General features: G+C 35.7%; 1 protein-coding gene and 1 non-coding gene across 10 annotated transcripts in view; both read right to left on the bottom strand.

Annotated features, from left to right (window-relative positions):
- ERC1 (ELKS/RAB6-interacting/CAST family member 1) overlaps positions 1 to 25,742 on the bottom strand; it is a 516,785-nt gene that overhangs the window by 190,674 nt on the left and 300,369 nt on the right. The window lies entirely within an intron of this gene.
- On the bottom strand, positions 5,422 to 5,494 carry TRNAK-CUU. Its single transcript has one exon. It is a non-coding gene; the product is annotated as a tRNA-Lys (tRNA).

The following is a 25,742-nucleotide window of genomic DNA, read 5'->3' as shown; positions in this document are numbered from 1 at the left end:
AATCAAAGTTGCAGATCTAGTCCCAGTTCAGTCACTAAATTGACCTTTTGACTGTGCACAAATTACTAAGCCATTCTGAATGCCTCTTTCCTTAAATGTAAACGAAAAACATAGAAAAGAAGAAAGGAAACCAATATGCAGAGAGCCTACTATGTACACCCTGCATTCTTAGTTATTTTCACAAGTTGATAATACTCATTTTATAATATCTTTGTGAATTAGTATTCTCATTTTCATAAGTAATGGAAATTGACTCAAAGAGATGAATTTGCCCAAAGTTACACTATAGAATTGTGTGTCCGACTCTATTTGACTCTAAAAGTCTGTGATTAAAAATGCATCTGTCGCAATGCTCCTGAACAGCCTCGGAAGGTACCAGTAAACTTAATTCTGATGCTGATCAGAAACATGTCATCTCTTTTGCCATTTTCTTACTGAAGACCTTTTTTTCTGGCATACTATACTAGCTCCCTAACAGGTTCTTCCTGCCCCAATCTCTACTCTCCTTCTTCTACTTCCCATTTTGCGATGAGAGTGATCTGCCAAAGAGTACAAACTTGTTTTTACATCCTTGCATAAAAGCTCAAAACACAGAGAATATGGCAAAATCTTTGGAAACACATATTAATGTTTTTGTAGCATGCTTCTAACTTTCCTCCTAACCTCATTATTCCAGTCATAATGTGCCACTTACTATTGCTCATTATCCAAGGATTAAAAGGAACAGAAGACAAACAAGAAGTTTGTACCTCACACAAGTGAGGTATCATACAGTCGAAGGGAGGAAACAGCTTCAAGGAAAAAAGGGGGTGGTAGGAATTAGTACAATATCCTAGGGTATTAGTAGGTTAACAAACAAACAAACAGAGCATCCACACAGAATGAGGGCCAAAAAGATAATAGTTTGCTCCTTAACTGTTGTAAATAAACAAATTCTGCAATTTCATATTGAAAAAGGTGGTGTCTCCAGTTAGGTATTTTCCCCCAAGTGTAGATTAGAAATTCTCATAACTCTAAACACTGGATATGACTAAGTCAAGTGTCAAATACTTTAACAGAGGGAGATTAGATCACTTAATTGATAAGTAGATATCAATTCAAGTATACAATCCTATATGAGCACAGGGACATTTATTCACTCTCCTGGAACAAACTTGGAAGAAGATGACTACCTCTCAAAGCATTAAAACACAGAAATTGCTCTAATCATTGGTTCTGAAAGGATTAGCACAGCTGAACATAATATGGAAAGAAATAATATCTTATTTCTAGGAATGTGCTATTAATGTGGGAGTGAATCTTCACCTTTAATTTCCTTAGCAGAAAAGGAGAGAAATGCTTAATACCATGCAGTTGGGGACACTGTATTCAATAAATTTATGGTAGAGGAGTAGGAAATGTTAAAGGAAGAGAAATATTTATTATACAAATACTCAAGTGTTATTTATAAAGGCTTCTGAGGCAACTGCATGCTTTCCAGTGTATCACCTAAAACCATAGGTAAAAAATATTCTGATTTGAAGGGCCCACAGAGAACATTCATCAAAACTACAACATACTTTACAGGTCTCAAGTTTCTAGGAATGAAGCTACTTTGCCTTGAAATTATACTCTGAAGTAAAACATAATTCAAAGCAGAAGCAGCATTTTCTATGCTTACAATTCAATGCATAATTGATTAAAACCATCATTGACAATCAGGCTCCAGGGGGTATATGTACAGCGAGCAACTGCTACTTTTACAAGAGATACCTGTCCCATATGACAATATGTAGCAAAAGAAATTTAAGTTTAAGATAAAGTTACATATATTAAAAGCAAAGTGAAGGACAATTGTTTCATAGAAAGTGCTGGAGGAAAAAAGATGGAAAAAAATAGGAATAAATTTAGTTTGGTAACAGTCTGAGTAAAAGGCAATCAAGTATAGTACAAAGTAGCTGCAAACACTGAAATAGCAAATACTGAAACTGTGCTCCTAAGGGAAATACAGACTCAGGATTGATTAAGACTCTGGCTACATCATTTTCATCAAAGAACTGTATTTTATGTATTCTTGTTTAAAGGTATCTTACTGAATATGAACACACACACACAAACACACTGACAATTAAATGTATAAATGATTAAATAATACCGTCATTGACAATCAGGCTCCACTGGGTACATGTGCAGCAAGTGACAGCTACTTGTAGAAGACATACCTGTCTCATATGAGAATATGTAGCAAAATAAATTTAAGAACACACATATATATATATATGAACATATATGAAATATATGTAACTTTATCTCACGCTTGAATTTCTTTTGCTACATATTCTCATATATAGATTCATTAACATTGAGTAACACTGAATACACCACCAACAGCACTATATCTCATACCTGAATGTAGATTCACTGATACACATACTTTCTCTATATGGTACATCACAGCCTTTGTGTCTTAGGAACACTAAACAGCACTCTGTGCAAAAACGTGAAACATGTGGCCTAAACAGAATGTAAAACGACACTTGATTACAGCTTGGCAGCTAAAACAAGACGACAAACAAAATATCACTTGTTCAACCTCAGCTGGTGGGTGACGGGCACATAGAGTGGTTCATAAAGTTTGCCACTCTGTCCATGTCCACAAATGACTATGAAAGTGTCATGAGTACTGATTTTAGACTTAAATAAATTTTAGCAAGCAGGTGAATTTGCAGAATCCACAAATAATGAGGGTTGATTGTATTGCTTCTCAAATGTACTAAAGAAAAACAAACTTATTTTCTACCCAGTTACTTAATACTGATTCATGTCAGAGTGACTATGATCTGAAATGGGTTACTTTTTTGCCTCTGTTTTCACTTTTAGAATGGAAAATAAGCAATGTAGCAGCATATCAAGAAACTAAATCTACAACAAAATACCTATTCTCTATGCTTCAATCACATCATCATAACTTTCTGAATAAGAACATGCAAATAAAATTATGGATAATATCATTAAAGGCAGAGTTTATGAATGGATCTCAATAAGAAACTGGAATTCCTAATTCTTTATGTCCTCAGATTACAATCCATGATAAAGATCCTCTTTTTCCAACTGTGAGGTTAATTCATTCATTCCTAGTGGATTCTTAGGATGGAAATGTTCAGAATGGTGTAGACTTGATTCCATGTCATCAGCATTCTTCCGGCAAATCTAACAGCTTAACTGTATAGATGAATACTCTGCCAGATTTCATGTAGACAACTCTGTCTCTAAGAGACATGAAAATGTGCTCAGTAGTCACAGAAGGAGTAGAAAGGTTTACTAAGCATAGATATGGAGATGCCACTCTTTAGAGTGCCACTTAAATGCCTAAACTTTTTAAAAGAGATACTCAAGTGAGTTTGCTTCTCTGTTACAAAGGCCTATGAGTGAACACAGCTGCAGTAAGGAGCCTCAGAATAGAGGGCAGATTTTTTTTTAATTACCATTCTAAGAAGGGCAATGATATTGTTTGATTTGTGTTACAACAGCAGAGTAACCTTCCCCCTCCCTCTCTCTCCATTCTTTCAAAAACACGATATGCCATGTAATGTGCTAAAAAAGTGCTGGAAATTAGAAAGATAAAAATAATATATGGCTTTTATAAATTCAGGATTTATATGAGACTATAGGTAAGGTGGCAAATAAAACATGTGTTCTATCTGTATTATCTCCAAGATGAACAACCCAAATTTCTACCTATGGTTGAATGGATAAATTGTGGTATAGTCATGGACGGGATACCTCAGAGCAATGAGTAAATGAACTTGAACTACATGTAAATAGAGCAGAAAGCAAGAAAGAGATCACGAAGGTCTAAAAATACCATATTAAGGAAAACATTTTTGTGCGTGAGGGATACAAGGAGAGGAAATAGAGACACCAAAGAATTTTAAGTAGAAGACTCAGCATATCTGAACTACATATAAGGCAATATGAAGCATATATTAAAATGGGACAAGAAGATCTCGAAGGAGGCAATTAAAAAATTTTAAGCATAAATCATCTTGAAGGTACAAATTATAGTAGTGGCAATAGTGCTAAAAAGAAGAGGACAAGAGAAAGCAAGAATATTAGAGTTGAAAGACTCAGAGCTAAAATGGCTGTGAGCAGAGGGAAAAGTGAAAGGCACATCCCAGAATCAATCTGGAAAGAGCAGGAGGTATTTTATTCTTCACAGTATTTTTTGTCATATTAAAAGACTCTTAAAAAAAGAAAAAAGGCAACAAACCAACTCTTTATTGTTAGCCAAGCTTTGCAGCCACACACACAAAAAATCTGAAATAGGGGCACCTGGGTGGCTCATTTGGATGGGGATCTGGCTCTTGATTTCGACTTGTGTCATGATCTCAGGTCTGTGGGGTTGAGCCCTGCCTCAGGTTCTGACACCAACAGAACACAGCCTGCTTGGGATTCTCTCTCTCCTCGATCTCTGCCCCTACCCTGCTCATGATCTCTCTCTCAAAAAAACCTTAAAAAAAAAATCTGAAACAGAGTTCAAAGAGTTAGAAATGCTGGTCGCCAAACTTGTGATAAACAAAGTAAAGAACATAGTAAATATCCATTAATTTAGTGCTCTTCTGACTATATTAAAACAAGTGAAACAATATAAAATATCAGAATGCTCTGCATTTGAAAATAAAAGTATCATTAAATGAAATTATTTTCAGTAAGACAGAATGCAATGTGTGGATTACATGTTTAGATATTTTACTGAATTGAGCAAAGGTCATCCAAAGACTTATGGGGGGAAAAAAAGTAGAAAGCAAGTTAATTCTAGAATAAGTTATAGTACTTGATACTCAAGTACTCTGAATATGAATTCTTATAACATTTCAAAGAAAATGAGAGCTGTTCTAGAGAATAGTTAGATTAATATCCTACCAATTCAATTTAAATTACCTAAAATCATTTCCTATTATCTTAAATATAAAAACACAGGCTTTCATAGCTATGTATTTAGATGTGTTAGTAAATAATGTATCTTTTATAGTTGATGGCCATCCAAAGTGGCAGAGGGAGGACTGGGTAATGTGAAGCACTCCCTAGCAAACCAATACAGATAAAAAAAGATGAAAATTAATGTATAGGATACAAAATTTTAGGAAGAGCACAAAGAAAACAACAACAACAACAAAGAATTGCATTTAGGACTTCTCCCATTCTTTGATATTAGAGATTTATGCCCAAGGCATAGAAATGAACTTGTCAGCAATCTTTTCTAATTTGACATCCTGACAAGAAAAGTTGTATGAAGTCTTTGAGAACAAATGATTTAGAAATAAAAATTAATGAAGTGAATTTGGAAGAAACATAAGACATTTAAATATATTATAGTGATAATATGTAATACTTGTTATTTTATGTATGTATGTACATATATACGTATATATGTAATATTTACACCCAATGTGAGGCTCGAACTCACAATCCTGAGATCAAGAGTCACATGCTCTACCAACTGAGCCAGCCAGGTATCCCTGGAGTACTTGGTATTTCAATAAACTGATATTCTTCTATTATGTGTATATACACATCACTAATTCAAAATTTATTTCTTTAAAGAATTTCCTAGAAGTTATCACTGGCTAAATTTTAGTGGCTCATAAGTAGATCCAGTTCATGTGCATGCACGTGCGCACGCACACACACACACTTACATACATGCGAGACTGTAACTTACATGCCTGATAATGTAAGAACCCGGCCTGAGGACTGCCTGCATCAACCACAGCTTCTGAGTAAGTGTGCTACTGAAAGAAGCACTGAACGGCTCTTGCATGTGTGTGTATGGGTATACATATTTATTAATTTCTCATTCATGTTCACTTTTTCACTGTCTGGTAACATAAGAGAAGCCACTGTTACAAAAATCAACCCACAGTAAAGCCCTCCTTCCTAGTAAACCCAATGGTTTGCCTCTGCCTCTATGTTCACATTTCAATAGAGTGGAATTAACAACAGACATTCTGTCACTAAGTTTCATTCCTCTAGACATTACCTCTCAGAATTTCATACTGTAGCAGTAACTCTGGCAGAAGGAGTAAAAGAAATCTCAAAGACCTTTCTACTCACTTATATGCATCAAGTGCTGGCCACGGTGTATATATTCTCCCATACAATTTCTTATTTCAGTCTCCTAACTTTATAAGATGGCATTCACTCATTTCATATACATACATGAGGAAACTGAGATCCTGGAAACTGAGATCCTAAGGTCACACAGTGCACATTTCAACTTAGTTCTAACTTGAAAGCTCAGGCTTTTATCACTACATTATAAAATACTTAAAATTATTATATAGATAATATATTCTCATGATTAAATTATTCAAAATTTTGTGTGTATATATATATGTATGTAGAGTGGGAAATGCCCGTCTAACCCTTGTTCATCATTCTGTCCTCCACTGACCCAGAAAATAACAAGTATGTGTGCCAGCATATGTATATTCTTATGCCTTCCTCTCTTGAACAAATGGCAGCATGCTATGCACACTGTCTTCCATTTTGCCTTTTTCATTTAACAATATCAACTAGAATTATGGACACATATGCCATCTAACCCTACAATTCCACTTCTGGGACTTCATCCTACAGACAGACCTGCATACAGGCAAAACATCTTTTGTACTGGGTTTTTCATATTATACAAATTTTGTATTACTACAAATTTATTATTATTTTGTAGCATTGTATGTAAAATAGCTAAGTATCAGAAGTAACTTAAATGCCCAACAACAGAGAACTAATTAAATATATAGTACAGTGGAATACTACACTACTAGAGAAAAAGCAGAGTAATGATATGGAAAGGTATCCCAAATATAAAAATTGGTCAGCAAAAGTTGAAAAGATAGACCACGTACAGTATGCCCAATAGTGTGGGGAAATACACATTCTCATCCACAGCTGGTGAAAGCATATGCAGTAGAGCCTTTGTTGAGAACAACAACAGGTACCAAACTAACTACATTATGTTTTGACTCAACAATTCCATTAAAGAATCTCTTCTACAGAGAGAGATGCTTACATGCGAAAAGATGCAGGTATAATCACATTTCTGCAGTACTGTCTGCAGTATTGCAGAACTTGAAATAATCTTAAGGGCTTTCAGCAGAGAAAGCATTTAAAAAAATAATGTAACATCTATATAATGGAACACTAACCAGTTGTTAAGAATATAACATCTTAATACTGATGTTAAAAAATAACCATGACATAATCTTCAGTTAAAATACAAACTGCAGGGGTGCCTGGGTGGCTCAGTCGGTTAAGCTTCCGACTTTGGCTCAGGTTATGATCTCATGGTTTGTGGGTTCGATCTCCACATCTGGCTCTGTGCTGACAGCTCAGGGCCTGGAGCCTGCTTCAGATTCTATGATTCCCTCTCCCTCTGCCCCTACCCCACTCATGCTCTGTTTTTCTCTATCTCAATAATAAATTAAAAAAACATTAAAAATTTAAAATACACAAAAAAAATACAAACTGCAGAACAATGTATTTAACATTTCATTTACATACATAAAATGAGAAACACAAATGTAAAATAAAATGAAACAAGAACCCTACCCCATCACAAAAACATAAACAGATGATGCAAGTATCCTATACATTTTCCCATTTCTACCAAATCTTCAGCTACTTTAAACATGAAAATGTATAATAATTAAGAAATGTGAAATTTAAACACACTAAGCACTTCTTTGTGATGTCCAGAAGTTTAAAAATAAGAATCACATTATTAAGTTCCAAGTCCTTTATTTTCCAACGATAAAACTCAACTTGTGATGTTTAGTGATAATATAAAACTGTAATATTTGGAGCTTAAATGGAAAGAGGAAATCTGAAATAATACCTTGTTACAATAAATTCTTGGTACAAAACCCAAGTGATACGTTTAGTAACACAAGTTTATGGGACTAGCCAGTTATAAGTATACATGGCCGCTAATTGGTAAATTACTTGAAAGAAAAGAACAGGTATATCATATAGCAGCTCACACTGTTCTGCATATGCTAAGGGTTTAGAACATAAATGTCATGGGGTGCATGGGTGGCTCAGGTGGGTAAGCCACCAACGGGCTCATGCTCTGTGCTGACAGCTCAGAGCCTGGAGCCTGCTTCACATTCTGTGTCTCCTTTGCTCTCTGCCCCTCCCCCACTCACAATCTTTCTGTCTCTCAAAAATAAATAAACATTGAAGTTTTTTTCCAAGAAAAGGAATATAAATGGCAACAAAACAAAACAAAGTTAAGGAACAAAAATTCTATAACACAGAAACTCAACCTGAGTCATGTAATAACAGGCAATCATCTGTTTTGGGGCTTTCAAATCAGTAGCCAGATCAGAGATACAGTAAATGATTTAAGATTTTTCTATCTGGGTTGTGAAACAAAGCAGAAAGTTAACCAATAAAGACAAAATGCTAACCTTAAAGCACACAGGCAAAAATATACCCACCTGTAACATAAACAATATGGGATAAACATCAAAAGTGCTTCTTAAATTATAATCTTAGAATAAGTGGATAATACCACTGTTGACTAAAAAAATAGGCAAAATGGACACTGACTTGACACTAAGGGATGAAAAATGAAGAAGATAATCACTGTGGAATAGAAAAGAGCAGAAATACTAAGACAGCCGTCACAAAGCAAGCATCAGTGAGCTTAAAAGTAAGGAACATAAAAGAAATATGGGCTCAAAATTCTCGTCTTTGGGAATTTTCCTCCTTTTTGTTGGGAATGACATATTCTGACACTTAATTACTCCCACAGAGGAACTGCTTTTCTATAAATTCTTTTTCAAAATTACAAAGAGCTGAGAATTACACAGTAGATTTTTGGCAGTTAACCTTGGAGAGACTGTTGCTTGGAGCTGCTACACCCAAACACTGAGCTTCTCAGCAAACAGGGCCTGCTGCGGCCCATAAACTAATCTCTATGGAGGCCCCACTGAGAGACCCACATGTTCTACAGCCAGTGCCAACACCCTTTTCAATCCTCCAAAGGTTCACTTGCAACTCTGCATAAATTGCCAGTTTCTCTTGGCTCCAGAGACAGCTTCACCTGCAGGGTTTCATTTTTCTGCTTGACACCTTAATGTTGATTTTCCTATATACTACAAAAGAGCCCTCTCCAGTGCTTCTCACACAATTACACAATCACTCCATTGTAACTCAGGAGAGGATTAATGATTGGGTTTTATTTGATTGTAGTTTTGATTAATCCCGACTTTGTTTAATTTGTGACCTTTGCTGGAATCCCAAGGGCTGGGAATTAGAAAATGCACACTGTACCACTGTATTCTGAGCAGTTTGAGCTTGCCAATTTATTTCATGCCTCATTAGCCACAAAAGCTATGAAATCTTAGTCCAAAACAGCTTCACATTTTTTCAGGGTATGGGTACAAAATTCTGTAAGCTCTTCATTCTGATTTAAATATAGTAAGCCAATAATTAAGTCTATCCTGATTATACCCATGGTCTTAATTCCAATTGGCAGGTATCTCAGTAAAATATCAGACCTAGGCAAGTCATATCATGATGCAGCTGTCCTGACTTCCCGAGGATTAGAATTAGCTTTTCTGAGGGTTGGAAAAAAAATTAGAATGTGAAAAATTAAAATATCCATGGATAAATTTGTCTTTAGAATTTAAACTAAATCCATATGAAAGAATTTAACCTAGTTTGTAGTGAATCTTAAAGATTTTACTTCATAGCAAAGGTGCTATAGGTTTTAGTTATTTATCACTTCAGAATCAGGCACTTATTTTTATAATTAATTTATAAAACGTTATATATAAAAACTATCCCTTTTGAGGTTCCCAGAATCAACAAATTATTCATAAGAAACTATACAAGATGCCCTTTTATAGGATACTCAATTCTACTTGTTGATTTGTTGATTAATTTTTAAAAAGTTCACTTTAAAATGGGAAAATTATATATATAAATGTATGCTGCTTCACATATTTTAGTAGGCAAGGTCCAAAGCTCTCACCATACAATCCACTGACTTAAATTGTGCCCTTTTTGTATCCTGTCCAGTTCATTTTGTTAAAGTAGGACTAGAATCTAAAGATATTTGAAAGCAATTTCAGTTTAAAATGCTTGGCTCATTTAAAAAATTCCCCCAGTATCTAATAATATCTCACTTTTAACCTAATTCAACAATGATTTTTAAATAACTTTCTTGTATCCTCTTCCCACAATATTTAGCTTCAGTTTCTTTCTTTTCTTTTTTTTTTTTTAATTTATTTACTTTGAGAGAGCGAGTGAGCAGGGATAGCGGCAAAGAGAGGGAGAGAATCCAAGCAGGCTCCACCCTGATAGCAGATTCCACCAATTATGAGATCACGATCTGAGTCAAAATCAAGAGTCAGACACTTAACCAACTGAGCCACCCAAAAGCCCCTAGCTTCAGTTTCATAAAAAATATTTGTTCTTACAAATGCCATTGGTTTCATGCAATAATAAAAATACTTATTTCAGTTATTCTTGATATTGCAATTAATATATATTTTAAAATTATTATTTTTTATTCTAGAGAGAGACCACAAGCCAGGGAGAAGGGCAAAAGGAGAGAGAGGGAGGGAGGGAGGGGTGGAGGGAGAGGGAGAGCCAGAGGGAGTGGCGAGAGAGAGAGAGAGAGAGAGAGAGAGAGAGAGAGAGACAGAGAGACAGAGAGAGACAGAGAGAGACAGAGAGAGAGAATGAATATCTTAAGCACGCTCCACACTCAGCACAGAGCTACACATGGGGCTCAATCCCACAACCCTGGGATTATGACCTGAGCTGAAATCAAGAGCTGCACACTCAACTGACTGGGCCACCCGGGCACGCCTAATTATACTCTTGATATGCATGCAAACAAACATAATTAACATACAGCAATCACACAACTCAAAAGGTTTAATGAGATGTGCAGGGTATATTTAAAAGTTGTCTAATAGCTGTTCTGGCATTCTATTAGTACCTTTAACAGAATGAAAATAAAGGCTCAATTAATCTAACAAGTATGTTAAGGGTTAAGGGCAAATTGATCACAAGGGTTTCTTATATACTTAACAGTGTTCAGTCGGCCTCAAAGTGTCCATTAGCATAAAAAAGAGGTTTACAATTTAAACTACAGATTTGTGCTTCCATAGATAATAAAATTACCAATTTTATAAAGTGATGAGAAGTAGGAATCATGATTCACCTTCCTTTCTGGCTAGAAAGTAAATAAATAGAATACTGTGCAGGTAGAACAGCATCAGGAAGGGAAAAATCCTATATATATATATGTGTATATATATATATATATATATATACACATATATATATAAAAAATATACACCTACACATATATGGTATATATATATGGTATAATCTTACTGTAACAAGGTATTCTCTCTGCTGTTAGATGTTTGAGAAAGACTTTTTTACATTAAATTTTCCTTTGTCATAAGTGAGGCTTATTTTTAAAATAGTTTTATTGGCCAAATGCATTTCCACTTTTGAGAATGATTTGTTTATGTTTTTGCCTACTTTTCTCCTAGGACCAAGGTTCTCATTTCATAGATAAAGAAACAAAGGATGGGGCACATGGGTAGTTCAGTCGGTTAAGTATCTGGTTCTTGATTTAGGATCAGGTCATGATTTCACAGCTTGTGAGTTCCAGCCCCATGTTGGGCTCTGCACTGACAGTATGGAGCCTGCTTGGGCTTTTCTTTCTCTCCCTCTCTCTGCATCCCACCCTTGTCCCCCCAGGAAAGGAAGGAAGGAAGGTGGGAAGGAAGGAAGGAAGGAAGAGAAGCCCAGATAAGTTAAATAAATTTCTTAAGGCTCTACAGGAATTATCATATCCCTGAAGTTAAAATGTGGCATCTTTCTAATACAACAGGTGCACAGGAAGTACACCTGAAATACTGATAGGCAGTAAGCTTAGCCATGTAGGCTCATATCACCCTCTAGCCCACCACTACCACCTCAAGAAAGGAAAAAAATGTTTTAAAAATAACATTTGTTATTTTTGAAAAAATACTAAAATAGTAATGGGAAACATCGGAACATTTTTGATCCTCTTTACACAAATTGTTTAATTTATAATAAAATCTGAATTATATATGGGAGGCAACTATCCTGTCTATGCTGGGTGGTTTACTGCTTCTAAGTGTCTGACTCTGGCCTTCCAACTCTAATCTCAGCTGGAGAGTCTAACATGCTAGGCAAATAAAGGGATTTTTCTGAACAGGAGACTTTGGTAGACACTGTTAGTCACCTGTTCAATATCTATTCCATCATCCTTGCTTTCAAATGTTAGATCTGGAATTGGAGAGTCCCTGCCCAATGAAAACATGATTTTCTGGGGCGCCTGGGTGGCTCAGTTGGTTAAGCATCCAACGTCGGCTCAGGTCATGATCTCGTAGTTCATGGGTTTGAACCCGGCGTCAGGTTGTGCTGACAGCTCAGAGCCTGGAGCCTGCTTCAGATTCTGTGTCTCCCTCTCTCTCTGCTCCTCCCTTGCTTATGCTCTGACTCTCTGTCACTTGAAAATAAACATTAAAAATTAAAAAAAAAAAAAAGAAAAGAAAACGTGATTTTCTAAGCTCTTTTGTCAGTAAGAAATAAAAGAAAATCTAGTGGGTGGGTCTTTAAGTTAGACTCAGTTGGCAAATGCCTTTCGCCCCTTGTATGTCTTTCTTCATCATCTGCAATATGCAGACAACGCTGCAATACCTAGCCACTTTGCAAGCATAAGGAGAAAAGCCATGTACTAAAGAACGGTGGAAAAAAACAGAATGAGCTCAGACCCTTTTGGTATCATGGAACCACAAAAGCTGTACTAGACTCTTTTCCTCCATGGTTCTTGTTGGGGAAGAAAATAAAACTCTGTTCTAGTAATACATTTTTATACCCTTATTGATATAAGGGCATTATTTGGATTTTCATTAAAAATGAAGACAATGCTGTTATATTAAAGTAGTTGTCAAAAGTAATCATTGAGAAAAATCATTCTAGCATTTACATGTCAGATAGCTTGGAGTTGAGAGGAGACCCGGGAAGATGGGGTGCAGTTATCTGAGGCAGGGGTAACACACTCAATGCTACAATATAAGTGGCTGCAGCAGAAATAGAAAGGAAACACAAACCTAAAACACTTAGCAAGTAAAATATTTCAAAACAAATTCAATTCATGTGAAAGAATGGACCAATTCATATATATGGTAGATGATTCAAGCCTAAAAATAAATGTAATTTAACACACAGTGGTAATTATTTTAGGATTGAGGAAACAATCAACCAAAACCAATATATTAAATGTTTCTAAAAAGAACAACTGCTTTACTTCTCTGAGAGACAAATACATTGGAAAAGTCATTATCACCCTCAGGATGTTTGTGGGTTATAAGCAACCATGTCACTCTCCCCCACAAATGTTGTTTTTTTTTTTTTTATCACTTTTCAGGCTTAAGACCAACGGTGAAGATCAAGGTACTCAAAGTACCTTCAGCAGTACTAAATTTATAACAAAAACTCTATGTGGGGGTGTACAATCACATTCCTGATTACAAATAAAGAGCCCCACTTATTCCTATTACTGATGAAATAATACAAATAGTAGCCACAGACAGGAGAAAATGTACTGCTAAGAGAAGAAAATATGCTATCCAACCTCTGAATTGAGATGTAAAAGACAAAATTATGTTCGTGGGGGAAAGAGTGGTATATAGTCTTCAAACAATGCAATCATGTGTTTTGGGAAGCATAAATAATATTTGGCTTAATTTTCCATAATACAAATTCAATCATATAAAGCCAACAGAAAAGTTTTCAAAGTACTCACACTTAATGACGTACCATTTCACTCAGCTGTTGAAAACACTTATTCTGGGCTATAGATCTCCAGAGGAAAAAGGAAAGCATGGCTAGTTCAAGTGCAATAACTAGAAGGATACTTGGTAACTCTATGCAAGAAAGCAATCACACTTTTTTGAGTAAAACAAAACAAAATAAAACAAAACCAAAAATCCCCCCAAAAAACAACAACAGTGCTTGTTAATTTTCTGCCACGGATTCCAACAATTTCCAAGAATTTCAAGTCTAAGATAAGATCGCATCATGTGCAAACCAACAACCACTGCCACATTAGACTTAAAATAACAATAATCAATCTATTACCCAGTTTGTAGCTGAAAGCAATAACTTTAAAGACTAATTAATTACAAATAAAACCAGAGCCTTTCCCCTAAGAAAGAACAAAGTCTCAACTGGAAAATGGAAAAGGAAATAAGAAGAAAATATTCAGAAATAGTATATCCATGTAAGTCAACACATAATATTACACCAAAATTATAAAACTCAACATTAAAGATGGAGCAGAAAACTAAAACTAACCCAATTTTCTCAGGATTTATGTGTCAAATCCTTGACCCAGGCTAAAAGATCCGGTATGATGTAAGTCCTGCCATCTTCGCATATCTTGGATATTTTCAAACCAATTTTCTCCACTTACCCCACTAGCTTTCTTTCAGATCCTCGAATAAACAAGGGTCGTTGCCACCACTAGACTTCTGTTCATGCTGATTCCTGGGCTTGAAATATCTTTGTCCTCTTCTAATCCATTACTGGCCCCCTGGTCATATGGCACTCCTACTCATTCCTCAGGTCTTTTTTATCTGAGTCTTTAAAAACATATATTTTCTTCAGCTTACTGAAATATCGGTATATAACATGTAAGTTTAAGGTGCACTACATGATGATTTGACACATATGTGTACTGCAAAATGATCACCACAAACACCATTCTAACTTTCATTTCTATGAATTCAGCTTTCTTAAGATTCCACAATAATTGAGAACATACATATTTGTCTTTCTCTGACTTATTTCACTTAGCATAATGTCCTCCAGGTCCATCTATAGGATCATAAAAGAGAAAATTTCCTTTTTTATAGCTGAATAATATTCCATTGTATATACCTATACCATCTGTTCTATACTTAGTCCATTGATGGACATATTGAGTTGTTTTCCATGTCTTGACTATTGTAAACAATACTGCAATGAACATGATGGTATGAGTAGCTCTTCAAAATAGTGTCATTTCCTTCAGATAACACACAAAGAAGTAGGACTAATGAATAATATGACAGTTCTATTTTTAATATTTTAGGGAGTCTACATATTATGTTCTATAGTAGCTGTACAAATTTACATTTCTCTCTTTAGTACAGAAGGGTTCCCTTCTCTCCACACACTTGCCAACACTTGTATATCTTTATTTTTTAATTAACAGCCATTTTATCAAGTGTGAGGTGATATCTCATTGTGGCTTTGATTTGCATTTATCTGATGATTAGTAAGGCTGAATATCTTTTCATGTACCCACTGGCCATTTTTATGTCTTCTTTGAAAAAATGTTTATTTCAATTCCTCTGTCATTTAAAAAAGCAGATGCTTTGTTTTGGTGGTGGGGGGGGACTATTTTGTTTGCTGGTAAGTTATATGAACTCCTTATATATTTAAGCCCTTATCAGATAGATGGTTTGCAATATTTTCTCCCATTTCAAAGGCTGCCTTTTCATTTCGTTGGTTGTTTTTTTAGCCATGAACAAGGTTTTCAGGTTGATGTAGTCCTAATTATTTATTTTTGCCTTTGTTGCTTGAGCTTTTATCATCACATAAAAAAAAAATTGCCAAGACCAATGCCAGGGATTTCATGCTCCCTTCCCCATTTTCAGCTAGTAGTTTTATACTTTATGATCTTACATTTAAGGTTTTAACTCATTATGAATTAGTTGTCCTGCTGTGGTGCAGGATAGATACCCAATTCCATTCTTTTGCAGGAGAGTATCGGGATTTCCCAACCATATTTACTGCAGAGACTAATCTTCCCCCTTGAGTATCCCGGCCCCCTTGTCGAATATTAGTTGACTGTATGTGCAGGCTTATTTCCAGGCTCTCAATTCTGTTCTGCTGTTTTGTGTGTCTGCTTTCATGCAAGCATGATGCAGCCTGTGCTTGAGGGGTGATGGCAATGGTGTGAATCTATCTTTCCTACCCTCCACAGTGTGTCCTTTCTCATTTCTGTGCTTTATGCAGATGCTGTAATCCCTCACATGAGTTCTTGGTTCCTGTGAAGGTATTTTTGCACAGTTATTCAAATTGATATTTCTGGCAGGCACAAGAGTGCTAGAAATTCCTATGTCATCATTTTGCTGACATCAGTCTCACTCCTTAGGTTGATTTTAAATGCCACTTCATAAGGAAAATGACTGCAGATTAGTTCAGACTCTGTTACAAATTTCATTTAATGCTGTACTTTTAGTTAGACATCAGAATCACAATGAAATTATTTTTTTAATATGTTCTCTCCTTACTAGGGTTTTAGAGAAAAGGACTGAATACATCTTGTTCAAAATTATATTATTAATGTCCAGTATGGTTCTTGAGACACAGGTACTAGTCTAGACATTTATTAAAAGACAGGAAAAAAAAAAAAAAAAGGAAACAAAGAAACAGGAGGAAGAGAGATGGCAATGACTGTCTCACCCCCTGTGCTCTCCTTTCCTCTGAGTTGTCCTCCTGTTCTGCTCTCTGCCATGTAGTAAAATGTAGTTATTCAGCTGTGCTAGTGGGTAGATCAGTCTAATTCTGGAGTAAAATATTATCAAGGCCCCCTACTACAAATATAAAGTCATGTATTCTTACCAGCTTTATCAGTATAAAGATAATATTTTCTTCTCCCTTTCTGACTTCTTTCTCAACTGGATCCAAATTCAGAAAGGTAAATGCAGAAAATCTTTGGTAAGTGATACACAATTTACTGCCCAGGAGCAAAAATCCAGAAAAGAATTTGGTCTTTTAACTATATATAGTACAATTTCTAAAAGTTGAAACTGATGGTTTTCTTCCAATTTCCCAATGTCCTAACCTCGTTAGGGTATTTAGGGATTATTCAATTAATATTCTAACAATAAATAATACAAAAGTAATTAGCAGTTTGTTTGAAGTATGTCACATATTAGTTTAATCCCCTCAACATTCTAGATTATTCATTCCCATTTTATAAATGAGGAAACTGAGTAATTGGGAGGTTAAATATCTTGTTTACGGTATTGCTTATGGCACAGATAGGAAATGGTGAAGGCTATTTATTTTTTAAATTTATTTTTTTCTTTTATAGTTTACTGTCAAGTTGGTTTCCATATAATATCAAGTGCTCATCCCAACAAGTGCCTTCCTCCATGCCCATCACCCCCCTTCCTCTCTCTCCCACCCCCATCAGCCCTCAGTTTGTTCTCAGTATTCAAGAGTCTCTCAAGGTTTCTCTCCCTCCCTCTCCCTATTTTTTCCCCTTCCCCTCCCCTATGGTCCTCTCTTTTCTCCTGTTCTACATGTGAGCGAAAACATATGGTATCTGTCCTTCTCTGCCTGATTTATTTCACTTAGCATAACACCATCGAGTTTGATTCTTTCTCACTGCCAGGTAGTACTCCACTGTATATATAAACCACATCTTCTTGATCCATTTATCAGTTGATGGACATTTAGGCTCTTTCCATGATTTGGCTATTGTTGACAGTGCTGCTATGAACACTGGGGTACATGTGCTCCTATGCATCAGCACTCTTGTATCCCTTGGGTAAATTCCTAGCAGTGCTATTGCTGGGCCATAGTGGAATTCTACTGTTAAATTTTTGAGGAACCTCCACACTTTTCTAGAGTGACTGCACAGTTTACATTCCTACCAACAGTGTAAGAGGGTGCCTGTTTCTCCACATCCTCATCAGCATCTATATCCTCCTGATTTGTTCATTTTAGCCACTCTGACCAGAGTGAGGTGGTACCTCAGTGTGGTTTTGATTTGTATTTCCCTCATGATCAGTGACTCTGAGCATCATTTCATGTATCTGTTGGCCATCTGGATGTCCTCTTTGGAGAAATGTCTATTCATGCGGTGAAGGCTATTTTAAAACCAAACTGGGTCCTAGAATCTATGAGCTTATTAACTAGTCTTCTTCAATTTGGTAAATCTTGAGGAACAAGATTAAAAAAATAAACAAGAATTAAAAAAAATAGAAAATATCAGTGTACATAGTAAATGCACTGTTTCATTAAATGCATGTTTCAGTTAAGTATGTGTTTGTGTGTATGAGAGTGAAAGAGAGAGAGGAGAAAGGTAGGGAGGAGAGGGAAAGAAGAGAGAACAGGAAAGGGAGAAGATGTAAAATGTTTTCATTACTGGGGTCAAAGTCAAAAGAGTCATTGTTCTTAATTAATATGTCACGCTGTCTCCCCAAGGGTAGATGAAGAGTCTTTTAATTGCCTAGTATACAATTTACCGACTTCCCCTATAGTTTGGCAGGACACAGTTACTCTTCAACTAATAAGATGCCATCAACACTTATTATTAGCTAATCTTACTCTCTACAATACTACCACAATTCCCAAAGTACCCAGTGAACTCACAGGGGCATTGAAAAATATTTTAAATTTGTGGGGGAAACATAGTGACATCTGTCAGACAACGTGAAAATAACTAGCTCAATGTAGTTTATAGTTTCAACACTAGATTATGATATACTGTTTCATGACAATCTATCTTGTGAGACTGAGTTTTTGACGGTTGTTGTGATTAAAAGCATAGCAGGTGACAGTGATACTAAGATGTGAAAATCTGCAGGACCAGGTAAGCACACACCCCATTAGTAGGTTATAGTGGTGATTTAATAATGAAATTAAAATATTTTTTCAGGGCGCCTGGGTGCCTTAGTTGGTTGAGCGTCTGGCTTCGGCTCAGGTCATGATCTCATGGTTCATGGGTTCAAGCCCTGCATCAGGCTCTGTGCTAACAGCTCAGAGCCTGGAACCTGCTTTCGATTCTGCGTCTCCCTCTTCCCCTCCCCTGCTCACACTGTCTCTCTCTCAAAAATAAGTTAAACATTAAAAAAATTTTTTAAATAAATAAAACATTTTTTCAAACTATCTATATTATGTTTTAATTATAAGTAATTAGAACATAAATATTTAAATTGTGTGAACTTAATCACTATTAGGAACTGTTGGGTATTTGTTTTGGCCAAGAGGTCAACCACTGATTGCACTGAAACTAAGAAAAGTTTGGGAACCTCTGCCCTACTATAAATAAGTGGACTTCCTTTAGGAAGTTATAAGATAATGCCTAGCACGTACGTTTGAAGAAATTTCAAGTACTCCTTCATTTTGTACCTGTGGAACAACATAAATAGTCTTTGTCTTTCATTAAAAATTCTTCATTTTAATATAATTGAAAGTGAGTTCATTTTAAATCTCAGGTCTTTCTCAGCTTCTAATCTGCTGCAAAACTTGCAAAACTCTGGGATCCAAGGGGAAACTGTCCATGAAGTGATCACTACTATTCATGCAAAAAAGCTTACAGCTAAAACAGAAAAAGAATCTCAACTGCAAAACTTTTATAATTCAGCAGCCACTCACCTCCCATGTTCCCTCTATCCCTGTCAGAGCCTAGAATATTGCCCTATCTTACAAGCTATACCGCTATTTTTTAAATAACAAAATATGGTCACACATATGCACAATGAGCATTCCCATAAATGTGACTTTTGGGATTTATCTCCTGATATTTTTAACCATGTTGTCAGTACTCAGATGGGATTTATAATGAATCAAAGCTACTACTGTTCACACTACATTACACCTACAATAGAATGCAATAAGATACCAAAATATTTTCATTTGGTACTTTTTATTAGCCTACAGTTCAGTTCTAGTCAATGAAATACACAGCGCTTTCTAGTTGAAAGCCTCTATTTATAGCACTTCTTCAGAAGCTGAGATGAAAATGGAATACCACAGAGGATAGGATTCCTCTGACCTAAAAAGCAAGTAAATTACTAGCTGCTCGATTTTAAATTAAAAATCTTGGGTGGAATAAAGTAATTATTAATTTACCTAAATGGTGATTGGTGACTCTAGGGGTACTCTGGTATTAGTTTAAAGTAAAGACCAAACACAGCTCTGGAACTATCTTATGATTCAAAAATGAAAACAAAGATGTAATTATTAGAAGGATGCAACAGGTAAGCACCAAAGCTAAAAAGCGGTAGGATGAGAAGAAACTCCTTCAAACTGATGACACCCAGAGAACTTCAAAGGGAAGTCACTTTATTCAAAACTCTACTCAATCCCAAGTACTAAAACGTGATAAACATGATTCCTGGGTCTATGGAGTCACTAAAATGACTCTGTTCAAAACCACAAAGTGGAGGATGGGGGGATGGAGAGATTTTGGGGGTTGCAAAAGGGAAGAAAATACCTCAACTGAATGTCAAATAATAAGGAACTTATTTTATGAAACACTTATTAAACTTACCTATTCCCTCTGTATTTATTGGCTGAAAATTAAGTGACTTAACTATCTACATGACAAAAACAGAATTAATTTATTTTCTATCCAATGAAACTGACGAGAGTTGCCATTTGCTAAAACAGCTCTCAACTTAGTGATAAAAGAGATGGGGTATAAATGGTCTCTAGGGCTGTTCTTGCTCTGGAGCCCAACAGTCCTTTCCAGGAGAGTGACTGGGAAGAAGACAGCATTTACTCACATTATCCCTATATGAAACTTCCCCCAAAATAACCATGTCAAAAATATTTCTATTGTTTGCATGTGATAAATGCATAAGAGAGAGAGAGAGAGTGTGTGTGTGTGTGTGTGTGTATACTTTCTAACCAATGGAGTAACAATAAAATGAGAGGGAAAATACTCTTAATTAGCACAGACCCAACAAAAATATGTGTATTTGTTTTCATAAAGAAACACCCTGATTAGGCTCTCTCCCACATCGGGAAATTACTGACATCTTTGAATAATATTACTTCATCATAGCAGGGCTTCATTCCTAGCAAGAAGAGTTGTAGAATCTATTTAATAGTATAACAATTTAACCCACCTCCTGGTGTCTTAGAATTTTAATACTGAAGGTTTTAATTACATTAAGCCTGCCAATAAAACTAAAACAAAAAATTAGACCTAGAAATAACAAGAAAAGTCCTCAAACACAATTTTTACATAGAGAGATAAAAATACACAAGCACAGTGTGACTGTCTTATCTCTTCAGGAAATTAGTAGCCAAAAAGGTTCACTCCTCCAGTTTCTACTTCAATATTAATGGGTTGAGCAATTACCACATGGAACAAACCCCTTTAATACCACCTGGTCTACTTCCCAGCAGTAAATTCCACTCCCAGGCTTGTCATGGCTCATTTAGATAGTACAGTAAGTTTCCTCTATAAGTCTGCTCCTAGAGTTTACAGAGTTTAAGATATAATGAGATACGAAGGTGTTTATCATGAGGTAGAATGGAACTCTGAGCCAAAGCAACAGGAGCTGGATATCATGAGCAGGCTGGGAACAGAAAGGGTTTTTTTTCCCCCCTCTAAGGTATACTGGAAAAATAAACTATTCCATAAGACACACAAAATTTGGGTAATGATGAAAGTTTTTAAGCAGAAGTAAATCTCTACCTTAGAAAAACTTAAAGAGAACAAAATAACATTTCAGAAACACAGATGAAGAGGGGCAAGCACATCTTTCATCATCGCCTCTTGCTACTTTCCACATAAAATTTTGGTTCAAGAGAGTTGTAATAGACTCCATCCCTTAAGGAAAAGCAAAACGTTTGAAAAACATATTCTGTCTAAAAAGTAGCATCAAAACCTAACACATTGAAAATAAATTTGCTTTAAATGGAACTTACAATTCTGATTATTATGAACTAAGCCAATGTAAAAAGACCCTCCCCTCTTGCTCCAAACTCATAAAATTTCTCATAAAACAGAAAATAATTAGGTATCAAGCATGGGCTAAACCAGAAGTGTCAATAATGAAGATAGAACTCAAAGTCAAAGCACTGATGGAGCTTAAGTGAAATGGCTCACGAGGGGTAAAAACAAAATAAAACATAACAAAAAAAAACCCCTGGGTTAGAGGACTTAATAGTTAAGGAGTAGGGAGGAGATTCCAGGTTTCAGGCTCAGGGAGAGATGGAAATTATCTATGTGTATAAAGCTAAAGAAAGTCACAAAGGTTGGTTCCATCTGTAAAATGGGGACCAGAAAAACTCTGCCTACCAGGCCAATGGAGCAGCAAAGGGTCTACAGTTAACGAGTGGGAAAATAATCATCCATGAAAAATCAGTAGGTTCACACAATACACAGAATTCCAAGCACAGAGATTCATATAAAAATTGATCCAGAACCAGTGAATGTATTTGGTTACTGAACAAACTCAAAGCTGATCTGAAGAAATAAGAAAAGCAGTCCCACAGGAGATGAGTTCATTATCAAAAATTACAAACCATATTTAAGAAAAATCCTCATGAGAAAAAGTTAGAAGTTATACAACAAACTAGAGAATTCATATTGTAAAAATTGGAAATAACTGAACTGTGTAGGGCATTTAAAAAGAAAAAACAGAAGCTCTCCTAACAAAATGCTCTCCAGATGATCAATATCCTCTTTCCTCCTTCCAATAAATTTGCTGATGCTCAAGGTATACTGAAATGAGGCAAGTAGGAGGCAATTGTAGAAGACTATATTGGGATGCTGAACCAACATCCATACTCCTACCTCTTACTTTCTTCCTTCCAACATTCTTAATGTATTCACTCCTTCCACAGTGTGACTTAAAGACCATATCTTGACCTCACAGGTAGACTCTACTTATCAAAACAAGACAAAAATGGTAATTCTATTTTCCCTTCCCAATCACTTGGCACTTGACTCTGGCTGGTCAAATGGATGTTGAAGGGGAAGTCTAAATGGAGGAGGCAGGAGAAGAATTCTAAAAAAGCGGTTCTTGTACCTAAGGAACACCTGAAAATGATTAGCACCATCTTGATAACAGCCTAAAGATACAATCAATATACAATGTAAGGCCAGTATATCCGTTCAGTGAATAATATTAAATGTTTCTACCGTAGCTATATTTATTCCTCCTTTGCTTACCTTTTATAGATGCTTTTGCACTACAATGCAATAATACTGTGAAATCAACACTAAGTACTTTCCCTTAATTTCATGAAATGAAACCACCCATCCTCTATAACACATGGATTAAGGAGAAAAGCTCAGGAAATCAAAAGACTATTATAATATGCAAGGAGAAATTTTTATAAATCAAAATCTGGATATAGCTAATAGGAGTCTTAGAAAAAAAATTTGTCGCATTCAATAATAACTAAAAATATTCAATTCAAGTAACTTGTGGGGTGCCTGGGTGGCTCAGTCAGTTGAGCATTCAACTCTTACTTTCGGCTCAAGTCATGATCCCAGGGTCGTAGGACTGGGTCCTGAGTCAAGCTCGACCCTGAATGTGGAACCTGCTAAGATTCTCTCTTTTCTCTCCTTTTGCCCCACTCCCCTGCTTGCATGCAAAGAAAGAGTGAGAGCGAGCGAGAGAGAGAGAGAAAAGAGAAAGAAAGAAAAGAAAGAAAAAACTTTTTTTAAAAAGTAGAAAAAAAGAACAAAGTAACTTAAAAAAATCAAACATTGTAAATTTAAGAAAAATAGAAGGAAATCATAATATAAGAGAATCGAGTGGAGTAAAAACAAATAGTTATTGAACAACCTCCAAATCTGGCTCCTTAAAAAGAAATATAAAGTAGAAAAACTTCTAGTGACACTGAACATGGAGGGAAAAAAGTGAAAAAGCATATGAATGAAAACAGGACAAAAATACAGTATAGATTTTGAAAGTACTCACTAATCAGAAATAATAGCACTGAACTGTTAGGCAAGTGAGAAATAAACTTTTATTGTGTTAAGCCACAGAAAGTTTAGGGTTTTTTTTACAACAGCTTGTGCCACTCTTAACTAGTAAAACTAATAAAGGGGTAATAGGGTATATGAGAGCAACATTTGCTTTAAAGAAAATAACCCTTTTGCACACCAGCAATAAAAATCAGAGCATTTAAATGAAAAAAAAAATCATTAACATGAAAAGAGTAAGGGTTCCAGACAATTCAGACACAGAACACTGAACAGAGATTTGTTCTGCCATGCTACCAGAACTTAAAAGTAAAACAGTAAATAAAACCATAATGAACTAGCACAGCAATAACAAATAGGTGAATGGAAAATTGTCCAGAGTCCAGAAACAGACTCAAGCAGGAACTTACTATGTTATATGGATGGCACTATAACTGACTTTCCATAGGGGAAAAACTAAAAACATTTTCTCACACCAAACAATTCAGATATATTAAAGACTCATGTGTAGAAACTAAACTTTCACACTAATGAAACCAATTCTATTAAAATATATGATCTTCTCCAGAATGTCTTATCAAAGGATGCACCCTACTCATACTGGCCATTTATTTTTATATTCACCCACAGAACCCTATGCCTCATTATACAAAAAACTGTGTGTGTTTAAGTCTGTAAGTTCTATGAAGTTAGGAAACATATCTCAACAAGTACTGTATCCACCAGATTTAGTACAATTTCAGAAATGTATTAAGGCTAGAAACAAGGCATAAATACTGTGAAATGCACTAAAAAACAAAACAAAGACTGAAGTTTAGGGGAACTACAGCTGACAAGCAAGGTTTAGGCCGGTTTCTCTATAGCCAATGTGATCTGGTATTAGCCATGAGAAAAAAATGGAACCATAAAAGGCAGAATTATGAAGAAAGCATTTAAGACCAAAGAATGGTTTTAGCAAAAGTATTTGGGGAAGGTGAATATAAAGTAAATTTGAATAGTTAGATGTTTCTGGAGAAAGAGGATAAAAAGTATAAAGAGAAATAAATCCAGAAATATATCTAGAAACAAAATTACAGAGGTTTGATTGAAATATGGACCTTCTAAAAGTTTGTAAAGACAAATCTGTAAGTACAACATAATTAGATATATGATTCTAATAAAAGTAGGAATTGGTTATAAATAAATGTTTCAAATAGAAGCCTGGAGATTAGGAGCACCTAGTTGGCTCAGCCAGATGAGTATCCAACTTTGGCTCAGGTCATGATCTTGTGGTTCATGAGTTTGAGCCCCACATTGGGATTGCTACTATCAGCCTGTTAGGGCAGAGTCCGCTTCAGATCCTCTGTTCCTCTCTCTCTGATCCTCTCTGCTTGCACTCTCTCAAAAATAAACAAACATTATATAAAGCACCTGGACATTACAAAAGTCATGATAGTACTTTTATCTAGTTCATATTCAATTCAGTAATATGCATTATACCGGTCACTCCCTAAGATAAAAAAAGAAAATGAGAGCAGTAACATGAACCGTTACTATATTTCATGTTATAGGAGCAGGGAATCATGGTATGAAATGAATATTTCTTTTTTTTTTTTTTTTTTTAATGTTTATTTTTGAAGGAGAGAGAGACAGAGCACAGCAGGGGAGAGGCAAAGAGAAAGGGAGACATAAGCAAAGCAGGGTCCAGGCTCTGAGCTGTCAGCACAGAGCCTGACACTGGGTTCAAACTCACAAGCTGTGAGATCATGACATGAGCCAAAGGTGGACATTTAACCGACTGAGCCCCCCAGGCACCCCTGAAATGACTATGTCTAATACATGCCTTTTTTTTTTAATTTTTTATTTTTGATACAGAGAGACAGAGCAAGAGGGGGAGGGGCAGAGAGAGAAGGAGACACAGAATCAGAAGCAGGCTCCAGGCTCTGAGCTAGCCGTCAGCACACAGCCCGATGCAGGGCTCGAA

Source organism: Suricata suricatta, chromosome 10, assembly GCF_006229205.1.
Source record: "Suricata suricatta isolate VVHF042 chromosome 10, meerkat_22Aug2017_6uvM2_HiC, whole genome shotgun sequence".
Lineage (NCBI taxonomy): Eukaryota > Metazoa > Chordata > Mammalia > Carnivora > Herpestidae > Suricata > Suricata suricatta.
This window is presented reverse-complemented; position numbering and strand designations above follow the sequence as displayed.